Raw genomic sequence first — 15,872 nt, 5'->3', positions numbered from 1 at the left:
CTTCTCTATTAGTCTATGTAGTTATTTATTTATGTTAATATGGGCACATGGATATTTATTTTATACTTTGGGTTATAATCCAATAATACTCTATTTTATTGCTCAAATAGTTTCAGCTTGGCATTGGGAGCTATTTCAATAGGCTTCTGTGCCACCATGACATGCCCTCATCAACGTGTGTGTGGTGTTTCTGTTATTGCTGTTGTTTTCTGTTTTGTTTTGTTTTTGAGTACTTCCTTACTTTCTGCTTCTTCAAGATACTTCAGGCTCATCTTGTATATTTCCTGCCTTAGTTCTAGATTCAGTCATTTCTCCAAGGAACCTAAGTTCTTTTAATTTAAGAGTGGCTTTAGAAACCAAATTATGGGTGTGAGTCATATTTATTGATGCTAGAGTATTGTTTCTTTAGTATCCCTCAGGTGATGGAGCAAAAAATATGTGTTTATATTAACTCGTGAACATATTTAGAAATATTTTATTATGTAACTATCTGTATCTATATTAAGCTAAACATTAGTTTACACTAATGTCTCTATTGCTAGTTAATTACCACATGGATCTTTTTTGTTTCCTCACTTTGTTTATCTGGTGGACTCCACTAGTAGGACTCTTGGCTTTTACCGTCTGACCTCCATCTGCTTCATTATGTCATTCCAGTATACACATATGGTAGTATCAGAATTGTTAAATCATACACTGGTGAGAAAAAAATTTATCAACTACAGTACAGTATCTATGTTCAGTTCCCTTTGACTTTAGTTTTATAGACTTCACTCATTTCTAAAGATACTTTGGTCAGCATTTCTTTCCTTCATCCCCTTCTGTGAAGTAGTTTCATACATTTGTAAATCAGTTACATTTTCCTATGGTAGTCTTCATTCTTTTCTTGGATTCTCCCTGGCTCCTAAATGAATTTAAAAACTTGAATACATTTAGGATTACTCTTTGTGAAGATTTTTTATGGATTTTGACAAATGCATAATATCTTGTATCCATCATTACAATCTCACATAGAATGATTTTACTGTGCAAATAATTCCCAGTGGTCCTTTTCCTGTCTCTAGAAGTTTATATTTTCTGGAATGTCCAGAAATAGGAATCATACAATATTTAGCTTTGACAGGAACCTTCTATCAATTATCACTATGCATTTAAGGTTCTTCCATGTCTTTTTATGGCCTGACAGCTCATTTCTTTTTATCACTGAATAATATTCCATTCTATGGATGTGTATCAAAGCATATCTTGGTTACTTCCAGATGTGGTTATTATAAATAAAACTATTATAAATACTTGCATGTAAGTTTTTTTCATGAACATGGGTTGTCATGTTTACCTTTGTAATAAACTGCCACTTTTTATCTCAAGTAGTTGTACCAATTTTAATTCTTACCAACAATAAATACAAGTTCCTACTATTCTGTGTCCTCACTATAATTTGGCATCGCCACTTGTAGTAATTCTAATAGGTGTTGTTTTTTCCCCTCATTATTGTATTAATTTACAAATCCTATGACAAATATAATGAGCATTATTTCATACATTTATTTGCATCTGTATATTTTTTATTGAAGTATTGTAGGTGTGCATTTTATGTTTATTTCAGGTGTAAAACATAGTGATCCAATAATCCAACACATTATAAAATGATCATCACAACAAGGCCAGTAAACATCTACCACCATATAAAATAATTACAGTATTATTAGCTATATTCCTTACGTTGTATATTATGTTCCCACTACTTATTTATTTTATAACTAGGAGTTTGTATCTCTTAATCCCCCTTACTTATGACACCCAATTCCCATCCTCTACCACTGGGAACCACCAGTTTGCCCTGTATCAATGTCCTTTTCTGTTTTGCTTTGTTTGTTTTGTTTTTTAAATTCCACACTTAAGTAAGATCATACTGTATGAGTCTTTCTCTGTCTTAGTTACTTGACATAATATGCTTTATGTCCAACCATGTTGTCTTCAATGGCAGGATTTCATTATTTTTTATGGCTAAGTAATATTCTGCCGTGTGTGTGTGTGTGTGTGTGTGTGTGTGTGTGTGTGTGTGTATCAGATCTTATTTATCCATTCATCTATTGATGAACACTTACGTTGTGTCCATATCTTGGCTATTGTAAATAATGCTGCAATAAAAATAGGATTGCGTGTATCTTTTTGAATTACTGTTTTTGTTTCCTTCAGGTAAACACCCAGAAGTGGAATTGCTGGATCATATGACAGCTCTACTTTTAATATTTTGAGGAAGCTCTATAGTGTTTTTCATAGTGGCATTGCCAATTTACATTCACAACAATAGTGCACACAGGGATTCCCTTTTCTCTACATTCTTTCCGACATGTGTTATTTGATTTCTTATTAATGATAGCCATTCTGACTGATGTGAGGTGGTATACCATTTTGGTTTTGATTCGCATTTCCCTGATGATTAACGAGGTTAAGTATCTTCTCAACTGTCTGGATATCTTCTTTGGAGATTCAGGTCCTCTGCTCATTTTTAAAATGGATTTGTTTTTGGTTTGTTTGCTTGTTTGTTTGTTTTTGATATTGAATTGTGTTATTTCTTTACTATAATTTAGATATTAACACTTATCCTATATCATTTTCAAATACTTTCTCCCATTTAAAAGATTGCCTTTTTGTTTTATTGAGAGTTTCCTTTGCTGGGCAAAAACTTCTTAGTTTGATATAGTACCAGTTGTACATTGTTGCTTTTATTTCTCTTGTCTGAGGAGACAGATCCAAAAAAAAAAAAAAAAATGTTGCTAAGACCAGTGTCAAAGAGCTTACTGCTTATGTTTTCTTCTAGTAATTGTAAGGTTTCAGGTCTTATATTTAAGTCTTACATAAAAGTCTTAAATTTATTTTTGTATATGGTGAAAAGTAGTCCAGTTTGATTCTTTTGTGTGTAGCTATCCAGTTTACCCAACATGACTTATTAAAAAGGCTGTCTTTTCCCCAGTGCATATCCTCACCTTCTGTGTTGTAGACTAATTGACCATATAAACATGGGATTATTCCTGGAATTCCTTTTCTTTCCATGATCTTTGTGTTTGTTTTTGTGTCAGTACCGTACTGATTTAATTACTATACCTTTGTAGTATGGTCTAAAATTAGGGAACAAGATACCTCCAGCTTTGTTCTTCTTTCTCAAGATTGCTTTGGTTATTTCAGTTCTTTTGTGTTTCCATACGAATTTCAGGATTATTTGTTCTAGCTCTGTGAAAAATGCCATGGGTATTTTGATAGGGATTGCATTGAATCTGTAGATTGTCTTGGGTATTATAGACATTCTAACAATATCTATTTTCCAATCCATGAGCATGGTATTTCTTTTTTTCTGAGCATGGTATTTCTTTCAATTTATTTGTGTCATGTTCACTTTCTTTCCTTAGTGTCTTATAGTTTTTGGAGTACAAGACTTTCACCTTGTTGGTTAAATTTATTCCTAGGCATTTTATTCATCTTTATGCAACTATTGGATTTTGGATCATCTTTACTATCATCACTCTGAATTCTTTTTCAGGTAGATTGCCTATTTCCTGTTCATTTTTTGGCCTGGTGGGTTTTTACTTTGCTCCTTCATCTGCTGTGTATTTCTCTGTCTTCTCATTTGGCACAACTTACTGCGTTTGAGGTCTCCTTTTCACAGGTTGCAACTCTGTAATTCCCGTTTTTTTTGGTGTCTGTTCCCAGTGGGTAAGGATGGTTCAGTAGGTTATGTAAGCTTCCTGAGGGAGGGGACTGGTACCTTTGTTTTGGTGGATGAGTTTGGATCTTGTCTTTCTGGTGGGCAGGACCTTGTCCATTGGTGTGTTTTGGGGTGTCTGTGAACTTAGTATGATTTTAGGCAGCCTCTCTGCTAATGTGTGGGGTTGTGTTCCTGTCTTGCTAGCTGTTTGGCATGGAGCGTCCAGCACTGTAACTTGCTGGTGGTTGAGTGGAGCTGGGCTTTAGCATTGAGATGGAGATGCCTGGGAGAAATTTTGCTGTTTGATATTATGTGCCGGGATGTCTCTGGTCGCCCAAGTCCTGAACTCAGCTCTCCCACCTAAGAGGCTCAGGCCTGACACCTGGCCAGAGCACCAAGACCCTGTCAGCCACATGGCTCATAAAAAAAGGTAGGAAGAAAAAAAAAGGAAGAAAAAAATAAAATAAAGAATATTATTAAAATATAAAATAAAAAATACATGTTATTAAAAATAAATAAAAAAAGAAAGAAAAATGAGAGCAATCTAACCATTAAACAAATCCACCAATGATAACAAATGCTAAAATCTTTACTAAAACTAAAACAAAAACAAAAAAAAAGTGGATAGAGAGAACCCTAGGACAAATGGTAAAAGCAAACTCATGCAGACAAAGTCAGACAAAGAGGCATACACATACACACTGACAAAAAGTGATAAAGGAAATTATTTATATATATATATATATATATATATATATATATATATATATATATATATATTTTTTTTTTTTTTTAAAGGGAAGAGAGCAACCAAATCAATGAGAGCAACCAAATCTACCTAAGCTCTAAATATTAAACTAAGATAAACATAATACCAGAAACAAATTAGATGCAGAAAGCAAAGCCCAAGTCTACATTTGCTCCCAAAATCCACTGCCCCAATTTTGGGATGATTCTTAGTCTATTCAGGTATACCACAGATGCAGGCTACATCAAGTTGATTGTGGAGATTTAATCTGCTGCTCCTGAGGCTGCTGGGAGAAATTTACATTTCTCTTCTTTGTTTGCACAGCTCCTGGGTTTCAGCTTTGGATTTGGCCCTGCCTCTGCGTGTCGATCACCTGAGGGTGTCTGTTCTCTGCTCAGACAGGATGGGGTTAAAGTAGCAGCTGATTAGGGGCCTGTGGCTCACTCATGCCAGTGGGATGGAGGGGTATGGAATGCGGGGCTAGCCTGCAGCGACAGAGTCTAGTGAGATGTTGCAACAGCCTGAGGTGCACTGTGTGTTCTCCCAGGGATGTTGTCGCTGCATCAGCGGACACTGGCAGTGGCAGGCTGCACTGGCTCCCAGGAGGGGAGTTGTAGATAGTGACCTCTGCTTGCACACAGGCTTCTTGGCTGCAGCAGCAGTCTTAGCGTTTCATGCCCGTCTCTAGGGTCCATGCTGATAGCTGTGGCTCGTGCCAGTCTCTGGAGTTCATTTAGGCGGTGCTCTGAATCGCCTCTCCTCCCGCACCTGGAAACAATGGTCTCTTGCACTTAGGCAGTTCCAGGCTGTTTCCCAGACTACCTCCCATCTAGCTGTGGCACACTAGCCCCCTTCAGGCTGTGTTCACGCAGCCAACCCCAGTCTTCTCCCTGGGATCTGACCTCCGAAGCCGGAGTCTCAGTTCCCAGCCCCCACTCACCCCAGGCGGGTGAGCAGACAAGCCTTTCAGGTAGGGGAGTGCTGGTCGGCACGGATCCTCTGTGTGGGAATCTCTCTGCTTAGCCCTCTGCACCCCTGCTGCTGCACCCTCTTATGCGGCTCTGAAGTTTCCCCCCTCCCAACCCCCGTCTCCACCAGTGAAGGGGCTTCTTACTGTGTGGAAACTTTTTCTCCTTCACAGTTCCCTCCCTGAGGTGCAGGTCCCATCCCTATTCTTTTGTCTGTGTTTTTTTTCTTTTTTCTTTTGCCCTACACAGGTACGTGGGGAGTTTCTTGCTTTTTGGGAAGTCTGAGGTTTTCTGCCAGCATTCAGTAGGTGTTCTGTAGGAGTTGTTCCACATGTAGATGTATTTTCGATGTGTTTGTGGAGAGGAAGGTGATCCCCACTTCTTACTCCTCTGCCATATTGAAGGTCTCCCCTACATATATTTTTTGTAATGAGTAATCCATATTGAAGTTTCTTTTTACTTCTTTTTATAAAGATATTGTTGCAGTTACTGTTTTTATTTTATTACCTTGCAAACTTGGAAAAGTATCATATTAAAAACGATGCACCACAAGCGAAGTCCACTAATCAAAAAATATTGCTAAGTGCCTTTGGACACTGGAGAATGAAATACTGGGAACAATATGGTACCTCTCTTCTCCCTTTCTGCTCTGCTATAAACTGCCTTACACCTTCTCTGTTAAAACATAGTATTAACTGGAATTATAAATTCCCATCAGACACTATTTTTAATGAGAATAACCGGTTAATTTTTTTGAGTAAAACATCATTCCATATCTTTTTATTTTATAGTTACAATATTCATAAGCATTCAAAATGTATTATACAAACTCACATCAGCTTGTCCTTTTATCATTACTTGTTATCTTGCCTATCTATACTATGTTACTCCTTTGCTGATTCTATTTATTACCAGTATTTTTATTTCATTCTTTTTTGTCTTATTTAATAGACTAAAATACTTTTATTACCTGTTTCCTTTTTGCATATTATAATCTTTTTAGCAGGTTCTTTACCAGAAATTTTATAATAAAATATTATGATTTTCAAGTCTTAAAAATAAGAGAATGCGTTTAAATATATTTCTCTATTTCTTGTCACTAGTTTCAAATATATATTTAATATTATTTTCTTATATATAATATTAATATTACAAAGTATACTAAAAATAAGAACAACAATATGTGTTAGGCAATTCACATTTTATTCTTCTAAAATTTATTGATTTCTAATCTGATAAAAATCAGAATATTTTCACAAATTTATTTTTGTCAGATAGACAAAATCTCTTTTTTTCCATCCTGAATAGGGTAATTAAAACAAACAAACAAACAAAACTATGCTCATGGTTTCAATTTCCTCCCCCTTCAACAGTAGGTAACAGGTTTTAGATTAGTAATGGTGATGGTCCATCATTTCAAAATTACCTCTATAGAGAAAACTATTAATGTACAACTCATGTGTTAACATGAAAAAATTGTGCAATCTACAGATTCAATGCAATTCTCATCAAATTACCAATGGCATTTTTCACAGAACTAGAACAAAATATTTTAAAATTTTTATGGAGACATAAAAGACCCTGAATAGCCAAAGCAATCTTGAAAAGAACAATGGAACTGGAGGAATCAGACGCCCTGACTTCAGACTATACTACAAAGCTACAGTCATCAAAGCAGTAGGATACTAACACAATAAAAGAAATACAGATTAATGGAACAGGATAGAAAGCCCAGAAATAAACCCACGCACCTATGGTCAATTAACTACAACAAAGAAGGCAAGATTATACAATGGAGGAAAGACAGTCTCTTCAATAAATGATACTGGGAAAATTGGATGGCTACATTGAAAAGAATGAAATTACAACATTCTCTAACACAGTACAAAAAAATAAACTCAAAATGGATTGAAAACATAAATGTAAGACCTACTACTATAAAACTATTAGAAGAAAACATAGGAAGAACACTGACATAAATCACAGCAATCTTTTTTGAGCTGTCTCCTAGAGGAATGCAAATTAAAACAAAAATTAAAAAAAGGTACCTAATTAAACTCAAAAACTTTTGCACAGCAAAGGAAACTATAAACAAAATGAAAAGACAACCCAAAGAATGGGAAAAAATATTTGCAAATGATGAGACCAACAAGGGATTAATCTCCAAAATCTATAAACAGCTCATGCAGCTTAATATCAAGAAAACAAACAACCCAATAAAAAATGGGAAGAATACCTAAATAGACATTTCTCTAAAGAAGACATAAAGATGGACAAGAAGCACATGAAAAGATGCTCAACTTCACTAGTTATCAGAGAAATGCAAGTCAAAACTACAATGAGTTATCACCTCACACCCTTCAGAATGGTCATCATTAAAAAATCGACAAAGAATAAATGCTGGAGAGGGTGTGGAGAAAAGGGAACCCTCTTGCACTGTTGGTGGGGATGTAAATTGATACAGCCACTATGGAGCACAGTATGGAGGTTCCTTAAAAAACTAAAAATAGTGCTACTGTACAATCCAACAATCCCACTCCTGGGCATATATCTGGAGAAAACCAAGGTTTGAAAGGGTACATGCACCCCAATGTTCATTGCAGTGCTGTTTACAATAGTCAGGAGATGGAAGCAACCTAATGTCCATTGAGAGAAAAATGGATAAAGAAGATGTGGTACATATATACAATAGAATATTACTCAGCCATTAAAAGGAGTGAAATAATGCCTTTTGCAGCAACATGGATGGACCTGGAGATTATCATGCTAAGTGAAGTAAGTCAGATAGAGAAAGAGAAATATCATATATCACTTGTATGTGAACTCTAAAAAAATGATACAAATGAACCCATTTAGAAAACAGGAACAAACTTGCAGACTTAGAAAACAATCTTATGGTTACCAAAGGTGAAAGGGGAGGGGAGGGAGGGATAAATTGGGTGTTTGGGATTGAAATATACACACTACTACATTTAAAATAGATAACTAAAAAGGACCTATTGTATAGCACAGGGAACTCTGATCAATATTTTGTAATAACCTAAATGGAAAAAGAATTTGAAAAAGAATAGATACATGTATATTTATCTTAATCACTTTGCTGTACTCCTGAAACTAATACAATATTGTTAATCAACTATACTCCAATATAAAGTAAAAATGTGAAAAAAAACCTTTTCGGGGATTAGTGGCTACTAAGGGAGATTTGAGAATTATAACTTGAACAGTAAGTGATTAAATGACTTACCTCACAATTATGAAAAAGAAGATCCAGGGGCATATAAGAAATAAAATACTATATTTAAGACATGCAGATCATTTTGAAACTTGGGAATGGATGGAAGAACATGCTGTCAGGTATTTAACATGTAGGAAAATTTGTGTTTTGAATGCTCTGGTTTTGGCTTCCCTCAATCTTGCTAACTCACTATTACCACAGATGGCATTTTTGAAAATGTAGAGAAGTTGATGTCCATCAAGATAAGACTGAGAAACAGACTCTATTAGATTTTGCTGTTTATGATCAGTCTGAGATTAAGACTCAGTTCTTTGCTTGAAAATCAGAATTATTTACCCTAACATAGACCATTATAGACAGATTTTAGAAATTCATGAATTGGATTGTTGTTTGAAAAATAAACTACAGTAAATACCATAAAAAATTGTTAGTTTCTGTCAAGAGAGCTATATTGATAAAAATTCTGAGGAAATATTTGGTTCCATTGGGTCAATTTCCCTGTTTCTCTTAGAATGATTCTATGTTATGGACAACCACTTACTGCTAAGGAACAATGGGGTATATCTAAATATTTCATATTCTCTCTGCTGATTGCCATTTCTTTTACTCCCCACCCCCTCCATGCACACACACTTCTCTGACTTTAAGGTGTGTTCTCTCATTTTCATTGTTTTTTGGATATTCAACAATAAAGCTTACCTTAAATATCATCAAATGGCCAATCCACACAATTTAGTAATAGAGAAATTGAGCAGATAATGTTTATGGTTTATATCATTGCGCTTAAAGGATATAAGTTTTGACTCAGATCTCGGTTCAGCATTTTTATATAGTACAATTAAATGCAGTTCCTTAAAATTTCTGAGTAGTAGTTTTCTCAACTGTAAGATGAAGTTAATAAAAATCTATCTCATTGTGTTTCTGTAGGGAGTATACAAGATAATGCATATGTGTGATTAAGATGGTGCCTGATAGAAAGTTATAATAAATAGCATTGGCAGTTATTGTGGTAGAGATAAATTGCAATGTCGATCTTTTCTCCTTTTTTTTTTCCTCTTCTACTCCTGGTCTTCAGCTAGAATGTAGGGCAACAGATACTAACTACAGGCTTCATTATAAAGACGTCTTTCTGAATAGTTTCTCAGGGAGAAAGGCACTCCTAGTATCTCCACTACAATGTACAAATCCCTTCTATGATAATCACAAATTTTTATATAAAATGTACATATTCAACTGTGACAACTCATACTTTGTTATTACCTTGAGATAAATAGATATCTGTGAAAAATGGAAGGACTTACCCCATTAGACTCGAAAAATGCAGTGAGGGAAAATAAAGCAAAGGCAAAAATGTTTACTGTGACTGCCACTGACTTTCTAAAATTTTAGACTTATATTTCAGTAGGATTTTTCCCCCTTTGGCCAGAAAATGATATTTCTTTGGCTGAGAAGGACTTTATAAAGTTGAATAACTCATCATTAAGAAGTTCACCCAAGAGAAAAGCTACCTATTTCATTGTATTCATTGGGATTCATTGTGTTAAAAATAAATAAAAGAGGAAAATTATTAGTAGTTTTCACTCTTTTTAAATGTAGGAGATTGATATTTTTGGCCATGTTATGCCTAGGTTGGAAAATTACAGTCCCAGGCCAATGCAAGTGAGCTGAAAAGAGAGTGACACGTTTTTAGCCATTCAGAAAAAATCAATAGTGTTTTACTGGAGCTTCAGTGAGAAAACAACTTGTCATGCCAGCAGCTAAGCAGTATGTGTCAAGAGAAAGAAACCACTGCTTAGTGCCAGCAGCCCAGGATGACAATTGTAGGCATGATTACTTTTTGCTGGTGGTTTCAGATCACTGATGCACAGAGTAAACTCTGATTAAAAGAGTAACTTGCAATGGTGGGAGAGCATGTTTTCTACTCCAAGTTACAGCTCCTTTGGGTTTGTGATGTGACCAGAGCAAGACATAATATATATAATCCTCCTGGCACTGTGGACAAAAAAAAAAAAAAAAAAAAAAAATTCAGTCACTATTTTTTCTCATGATGTTGAATATCCAAATGGATCCCGCTATTGCATAAATGAATACATTAAATTACCATCTGACACATATAGTATACTGTAAAAATGAAGAGCAGGGATACTCTACATTGACCACATGTTTTCATCTACAGATTTTGTCACTTCCTAGGGTGCAGCCAAGGAGCAAATGTTTTTGCATCCGTTTACTTTTTTATATAGAGGGATAATAAACAATATGCATGGCATAGTGTTGTAATAAGGTTCAAAACAGTTAATATTTCTCAATAACCTAGAACAGGAGGGAGACGTTCAAGATGGCAGAGGAATAAGACATAGAGATCACTTTCCTCCCCACAAACACATCAAAAATACGTCTACACGTGGAATAACTCCTACAGAACACCTACTGAACGCTGGCAGAAGACCTCAGACTTGCCAAAAGGCAAGAAAATCACCATGTACATGGATAGGGCAAAAGAAGAAAGAAAAAACACAGACAAAAGAATAGGGATGGCACGTGCACATCTGGGAGAGAGCTGTGAAGGAGGAAAAGTTTCCACACACTAGGAAGCCCCTTCACTGGCAGAGACAGGGTTTGGGTGGGGGGGAAACTTTGGAGCCATGGAGGAGAGCGCAGCAGCAGGGGTGCAGAAGGCAAATTGGAGAGATTCCCACACAGAGGCTCAGTGCTGACCAACACTCACCACCCTGAGAGGCTTGTCCTCTCACGCACCAGGGTGTGTGGGGGCTGAGAACTGAGGTTCGGTCTTCAGAGGTCAGATCCCAGAGAGAAGACTTGGGTTGGCTGCGTGAAAACAGCCTGAGGGGGCTAGTGCACCACAGCTAGCCAGGAGGGAGTCCAGGAAAATGTCTGGACCTGCTGAAAGGCAACAGACCATTTGTTCAGGGTACGTGAGGACAGGGGATTCCCTCCCTGTGTGCCCACAGAAGGCAGAGCACCACCTAAGCGAGCTGCAGAGATGGGTGCAACCTGCAGCTATCAGCTCAGACCACAGAGACAGGCATGAAATGCTAATGTTACTGCTGCTGCCACCAAGAATCCTGTGTGCAAGTGCAGGTCATTATCCACAACCCTCCAGGGAGCCTGTGCCACCCACCACTGCCAGGGTCCTGTGATCCAGGGACAAAATCCCTGGGAGAAAACATGGCATGCCTCCAGCTGTTGCAACATCACCTCGGCCTCTGTCAATGCAGGCTCCCTCAGCCTTCCAATTATGACTACCAAACCCTTCCCTCCCCATGAGCCTCAGTGAGAAAGAGTGCCCTAATCAGCCATGGCTTTAACCCCCTCCTGTCTGGGTGGGAACAGATGCCTGAGGGCAACCTACACTCAGAGGTGGGGCCAACACCAAAGCTGAATACAGGAGCTGTTCAAACAAAGAAGAGAAAGGGAACTTTCTCCCTGCAGCCTTAGGAGCAGCAGATTAAATCCCCACAATAAATCTGATTTACCCTGCATCTATGGAATACCTGAAGAGACAACAAATTGTCCCAAATTGAGGCATTGGACTTTGGGAGCAAATATAGACATGGGGTTTGAAGTCTAATACTTATTAGTTTCTGATTTTTATGTTTATCTTAGTTTAGTTTTTAGTGCTTGTTATCATTGGTGGATTTTTTGTTGGTTTGGTTGCTCTCTTCTTTTATATTAATTTTTTTTTATTTTAATAATTTTTTTATGTCTCAATTTTATTTTTTTTTAAGTTTTCTTCTTTATTTTTTTCTCCATTTTCTTCTCAGCCATGGGGCTGAGAGGGTCTTGGCGCTGCAGCCTGGTGTCAGGCCCGAGCCTCCAAGGTGGGAGAGTTGAGCTCAGGACATGGACCACCAGAGACCTCCCAACCCATGTAATATCAATTGGTGAGAGATCTGCAAGAGATCTTTGTCTCAGTGCTAAGAACCAGTTCCACCCAACGTCCAGCAAGCTCCAGGGCTGGGCACCCCATGCCAAACAACTAGTAAGACAGTAACACAAACCCACCCATTATAAGAGAGGCTGCCTAAAGTCATACTAAGCACACAGATACCCCAAAATACACCACCGGACATGGTCCTGCCCACCAGAAAGACAAGACCTGCTCCAACCACCAGAACAAATGCACCTGTTCCCTCCACCAGGAAGCCTACACAAGCCACTGAACCAACCTCACCCACTGGGGGCAGACACCAAAAACAACGGGAACTACAAACCTGCAGCCTGCAAAAAGGAGACCCCAAACACAGTAAGTTAAGCAAAATGAGAAGACAGAGAAATATGCAGCAGATGAAGGAGCAAGGTAAAAACCCACTATACCACACAAATGAAGAGGAATTAGGCAGTCTACTTGAAAAAGAATCCAGAGTAATGATAGTAAAGATGACACAAAATCTTGGAAATGCAATGGTGAAAATACAAGAAAGTTTTAACAAGGACCTAGAAGAACTAAAGAGCAAACAAACAACGAAGAACAACACAATAAATGAAATTTAAAATTCCCTACAAGAACTCAATAGCAGAATAACAGAGGCAGAAGAACGGAGAAGTGACCTGGAAGATAAAAGAGTGGAAATAACTGCCACAGAGCAGAATAAAGAAAAAAGAATGAAAAGAATTGAGGAGAGTCTCAGAGCCCTCAGGGACAACACTAAATGCACCAACATTAGAATAATAAGGGTCCCAGAAGAAGTAGAGAAAAAGAAATGGTCTGAGAAAATATTTGAAGAGATTATACAGGCAAACTTCCCTAACATGGGAAAGGAAATAGTCAAGTCCAGGAAACACAGAGATTCCCATACAGGATAAAGGTAAGGAGAACATGCCAAGACACATATTAATTAAACTATCAAAAATTAAATACAAAGAAAAAATATTAAAAGCAAAAAGGGAAAAGCAACAAATAACATGCAAGGGAACCCCCATAAGCCTAACAGTTGAATTTTCAGCAGAAACTCTGCAAGCCAGAAGGAAGTGGCAGGACATATTTAAAGTGAGAAAAGGGGAAAAACCTACAACCAACATTACTCTACACAGCAAGGATCTCATTCAGATTCGACGGAGAAATTAAAACCTTTACAGACAAGCAAAAGTTAAGAGGATTCAGCACGACCAAACCAGCTTTACAACAAATGCTAAAAAAACTTCTCTAGGCAGGAAACACAAAGGAAGGAAAAGACTTACAATAACAAACCCAAAACAATTAAGAAAATGGTAAAGGGACATATCGATAATTTCCTTAAATGTAAATGGATTAAATGCTCCAACCAAAAGATATAGAATGGCTGAATGGATACAAACACAAGACCTGTATATATGCTGTCTACAAGAGACCCACTTCAGACCTAGGGACACATGTAGACTGAAAGTGAGGGGATGGAAAAAGATATTCCACACAAATGGAAATCAGCTGAAAGTTGGAGTAGCAATTCTCATATCAGAAAAAATAGACTTTAAAATAAAGACTAATACAAGAGACAAAGAAGGACACTATATAATGACCAAGGGATCAATCCAAGAAGAAGATATAACAATTGTAAATATTTATGCACCCAACATAGGAGCACCTCAATACATAAGACAAATACTAACAGCCATAAAAGGGGAAATCGACAGTAACACAATCATAGTAGGGGACTTTAACACCCCACTTTCACCAATGGACAGATCATCCAAAATGAAAATAAATAAGGAAACAGGAGCTTTAAATGATACATTAAACAAGATGGATTAATTGATATTTATGGGACATTTCATCCAAAAACAAAAGAATACACTTTTTTTCTGAAATGCTCATGGAACTTTCTCCAGGATAGATTATATCTTGGGTCACAAATCAAGCCTTGGTAATTTAAGAAAATTGAAAACTTATCAAGTATCTTTTCCAATCACAATGCTATGAGACTAGATATCAATTACAGGGAAAAAATGTAAAAAATACCAAAACAAGGAGGCTAAACAATATGCGACTAAATAACTGAATAAATGAAAGAGGAAATCAAAAAATACCTAGAAACAAATGAAAATGAAAACACTATGGCCCAAAACCTATGGGATGCAACAAAAGCAGTTCTAAGAAGGAAATTTATAGCAATACAATCCTACCTCAAGAAACAAGAAACATCTCAAATAAACAACCTTAACTTACACCTAAAGCAATTAGAGAAAGAAGAACAAACAAAACCCAAAGTTAGCAGAAGGAAAGAAATCAGAAAGATCAGATCAGAAATAAATGAAAAAGAAAGGAAGAAAACGATAGCAAAGATCAATAAAATAAAAGCTTGTTCTTGAGAAGATAACAAAATTGATAAACCTTTAGACAGACTCATGAAGAAAAAATGGAGGAGACTCAAATCAAAAGAATTAGAAATGAAAAAGAGAAGTAACAACTGACATTGCAGAAATACAAAGGATCATGAGAGATTACTACGAGCAATTATATGCCAATAAAATGGACAACCTGGAAGAAATGGACAAATTCTTAGAAAAGCATATCCTTCTGAGACGGAACCAGGAAGAAATAGAAAATATAATCAGACCAATCACAAACACTGAATTGAAACTGTGATTAATAATCTGCCAAGAAACAAAAGCCCAGGACCAGTTGGCTTCCCAGACAAATTCAATCAAACATTTAGAGAAGAGCTAACATCTATCCCTCTTAAACTCTTCCAAAATATAGCAGAGGGAGAAATACTCCCAAACTCATTCTATGAGGCCACCATCACACTGATACCAAAACCAGACAAGATGTCATAAAAAAAGAAAACTACAGGTCAATATCACTGATGTGCATGGATGCAAAAATCCTCAATGAAATACTAGCAAACAGAATCCAACAGCACATTAAAAGGATCATACACCATGACGAAGTGGGGTTTATCCCAGGAATGCAAGGATTCTTCAATATACGCAAATCAATCAATGTGATACACCGCATTAAAAAATTGGATAATAAAAACCATATGATAATCTCAATAGGTGCAGAAAAAGTTTTCAACAAAATTCAACATGCATTTATGATAAAAACTCTCCACTAAGTAGGCATAGAGGGAACCTACCTCAACATAATAAAGGTCATATATGACAAACCCACAGCCAACAATGTTCTCATTTGTTAAAAACTGAGACCATTTCCTCTAACATCAGGAACAAGACAAGGGTGCCCAATCTCACTATTATTCAACATAGTTT

Source organism: Balaenoptera borealis (assembly GCF_965194805.1).
Source record: "Balaenoptera borealis genome assembly, chromosome: 15".
NCBI classification, from domain to species: Eukaryota; Metazoa; Chordata; class Mammalia; order Artiodactyla; family Balaenopteridae; genus Balaenoptera; species Balaenoptera borealis.
The sequence above is the reverse complement of the archived record's forward strand: the minus strand, read 5'-3'. Positions refer to the sequence as shown.